The sequence below is a fragment of the Passer montanus genome, unplaced genomic scaffold, assembly GCF_014805655.1.
Source record: "Passer montanus isolate IOZ18808 unplaced genomic scaffold, ASM1480565v1 scaffold1423, whole genome shotgun sequence".
In the NCBI taxonomy this organism is placed as follows: domain Eukaryota; kingdom Metazoa; phylum Chordata; class Aves; order Passeriformes; family Passeridae; genus Passer; species Passer montanus.
Genome location: NW_024361198.1, coordinates 5586 through 9285, shown reverse-complemented (window position 1 = coordinate 9285; position 3700 = coordinate 5586).

Below are 3700 nucleotides of genomic sequence, written 5' to 3'. Positions count from 1 at the left end.
TTTTAGTGAATTTTGGGGTGATTTTGGGGGTTTTAGGGAATTTTTCTGGTGAAGTTTTGGGTGAAATTTTGGGGGGTTTTGGGATCTTTTTGGGTTTTTGGGGTGAATTTTGTGGTTTTTTGGGGTGAATTTGGGTATTTTGAGGTGAATTTGGGGGATTCGAGGTGAATTTGGGTTTTTTTGGAGTGATTTTGTGGTTTTTGGGGTGAATTTGAGGTTTCTTGTGGTGAACTTGGGGGTTTTGGGGTGAATTTGGGGTTTCTTGGGGAATTTGAGTGAAATTTTTTTAATTTTTTGGGAATTTTGGGGTGAATTTTAGGGTGAATTTGGGGCTTGGGGTAAACTTGGGAGATTTTGGGGTGATTTTGTGTTTTTTTGGGGTGATTTTGTGGTTTTTTTGGGGTGAATTTGAAGTGAATTTGTGTTTTTTGGGGTGATTTTGGTTTTTTGGGGTGAATTTGGGAGATTTGAGCTGAATTTTGGGATGAATTTGGGGTCTGGGTGAATTTTGAGTGATTTTGTGTTTTTTGAGGTGATTTTCTGTTTTTTGGGGTGTATTTTGTGGGTTTTTGGGATGAATTTTGGGTTTTTTGGGTGAATTTTGTGGTTTTTGGGGTGATTTTGGTTTTTTGGGGTGAATTTGGGAGATTTGAGGTGAATTTGGGTTTTTTGGGAGTGATTTTGTTGTTTTTGGCATGAATTGGAGTTTTTGGGGCTGAATTTGGGTTTTTTGAGGTTAATTTTGGGTTTTTTGAGGTGATTTGGCTTTTTCTGGGGCGAATTTTGGCTTTTTTTGGGATGAATTGGGGGGGATTTGAGGTGAATTTGGGGTGAATTTGGGGTTTGTTGGGGTGAATTTGGAGATTTTGGGGTGAATTTGTGTTTTTTGGGGTGAATTTTATGGTTCTTTGGGGTGAATTTGGGGGATTTGAGGTGAATTTTGGGGTGCATTTTGGGGTTTTTTGAGTGATTTTGTGGTTTTTTGGAGGGTAAATTTGGGGTTGTTGGGGTGAATTTGGGTATTTTGAGGAGAATTTGGGGGATTTGAGGTGAATTTTGGGGTGAATTTGGTGTTTTTAAGGTGAATTTTGTGGGTTTTTTGGGACGAATTTTGGTTTTTTTGGGTGAATTTTGTGGTTTTTGGGGTGAATTTCGTTTTTTTGGGGGTGAATTTGTGGCTTTTTTGGGGTGAATTTGGGGGGTTTTGTTTGGGGATTTTTTTGTCAATTTTAGTGAATTTTTGATGATTTTTTTTGAGCTCTGTGTGGGTCAAGTGAAGCTGTTCCACCCCCAGATGCCAAAAATTGGGAATTCCCAAATTTTTGGGATCAATTTGGGATTTTGGGGAATTTTTCCCAATTTTTTTTCGGAGTTTTACTGATTTTTTTTATTATTTTTGGTGATTTTTTTTCCAATTTTTGATTATTTTTTAGCAAATTTGGGGAACTTTTAGATGGTGTTTAGGGATTAAGTGAAGTTTTTCCAACCCAACATCCCAAAAATTGGGAATTCCCAAAAATTCAGGATTTTTGGGAATTTTTTCCCTTTTTTTGGGTGACGTTTGGGCTTTTTTGTGATTTTTCTGGTGGTTTTCGAATAATTTTTGGTGATTTTTTGGTGATTTTTGGAAATCAAGCAAAACCTTCCCACGCCCAGATCCCAAAAACTGGAAATTCCCAAAAAATTCTGATTTATTGGGATTTTTGGGAATTTTTTTGGCTGTTTTTAGTGATTTTTAATGAATTTTTAATAATTTTTGGATCTTTTTTAGGAATTGAGCGAAACTTTTCCACTCCCCCGTCCCAAAAATTGAGAATTCCCAAAAATTTAGGAATTTTTGAAATTTTTTTGGTGATTTTTGTAATTTTTTTGAGGAAATTTGAGGGGAATTTCGGGGAATTTTTGGTGGATTCTGGTGAATTTTGGGGAAATTTCAATGAATTTTGGGAGATTTCCGAGATTTTGGGGGAATTTGGGGGGTTTTGGGGGGTCTCACCTGGGAGTTGGGCTGGAAGGTGGGGTGGGGGCTCGAGTGCTTCTGGAGGTTCTCCAACATCAGCGCCTGAATTTGGGCAGATTTAGGCAAATTTTAAACTCCCTGAAATTATTTTTCCCATTAATTCACATTTTTGTTGCCCTCCCGCCCTGAAATCCCCACAATTTCCCCCAAAATCCCCACAAAAACCCCATAATTTGCCCAAAAACCAACCAAAATCTGAATTTCTGACACAAACTGCCTCAAAAACTCTGAGTTTTGCCTCAAAATCCCTCACAAAGTAACCAAAAATTGGATTTTTCCCTCAAATCCCCTCAGAAATGCACAAAAAATTTCATTTTTACCTCAAATCCCCTCAAAACCTCAACAAAGTTGTGATTTTTGTCTCGAAGCACACCAAAAATTGCAATTTTTACCTCAAATCCCCTCACAAACACGTGAAAAATCAGAATTTGGCCTCAAATTCCTGAGGAATCCGCAAAAAAAATGCAATTTTTACCTCAAATCCGCTGAAAAATTAACAAAAACTTCACTTTTTACCTCAGGTTCCTCTCAGAGTCCCCAAGCCCTCAAGTTTTACCTCAAATTCTCTCCCAAAGTCACCAAAAATGAAATTTTTTAACCAAAATCCCTCCAAAACAAGGATTTTATCTCAAATAACCCCAAAAAATCCTGTTAAAAATACTAAAAATCTGAGTTTTGCCCCGAATTCCTCCTCAAAGTCCTCAAAATTGCGACTTTCACCCCAAATCCCCTCACAGTTTTGCCAAAAATGGGTTTTAAAACTTAAATCACCTCCAATTTCTCCTCAAACTCATCAAAACTGGGATTTCTACCTCAAATCTACTAAAAAATCCCCCAAAATTGGGATTTAAAACTTAAATCGCCTCAGACTTTTATTAGAATTCATGAAAACCGCTACTTTTACCTCAAATTCCCTCAGAAATTCCTTAAACCCGGAATTTTAAACCCAAATCCCCTCAGAATTTTCCTCAAAATCATTAAAACCGCAACTTTTACCTCAAATCCCCACAGACTCATCAAACTCAAACTCAAACTCATCAAAACCGGGATTTTCACCTCAAATCCCCTCACGAAAACCTCAAAACCGGAGATTTAAACCCAAACCCCCTCAGGCTTTTCCCAAAACTCACAAAACCCGCAACTTCTACCCCAAACCCCCTCAGACTCCTCTCAAACTCATCAAAACCGCGATTTTCACCCCAAACCCCCTAACAAAAACCTCAAAACCGGAGCTTTAAACACAAACCCCCTCAGGCTTTTCCGAAAACTCACAAAAACCGCAACTTCTACCCCAAACCCCCTCAGACTCGTCTCAAACTCATCAAAACCCGCGACTTATACCCCAAAACCCTTCAAACTTTCCCTAAAACTCATCGAAACCGCGATTTTCACCCCAAACCCCCTCAGACTCCTCTCAAACTCATCAAAACCGCGATTTTCACCCCAAACCCCCTCACAAACTCCCCAAAACCCGCCCTTTACACCCGAACCCCCTCAGGCTTCCCCCCCGCAACTCCCCAAACCCTCAACTCCCGCCGCAAAACCCCAAACTTTCCCCCAAAACCTGCCCAAAACTCCCTTTTTTCACCCCAAACCTCACTCACCCTCATGAGGGGTGGGGGGGGGGGTCTCCCCCCTCCCCCCTTTTTTCCCCCCCCCCCCCCTCTGGCGGGTAAACCC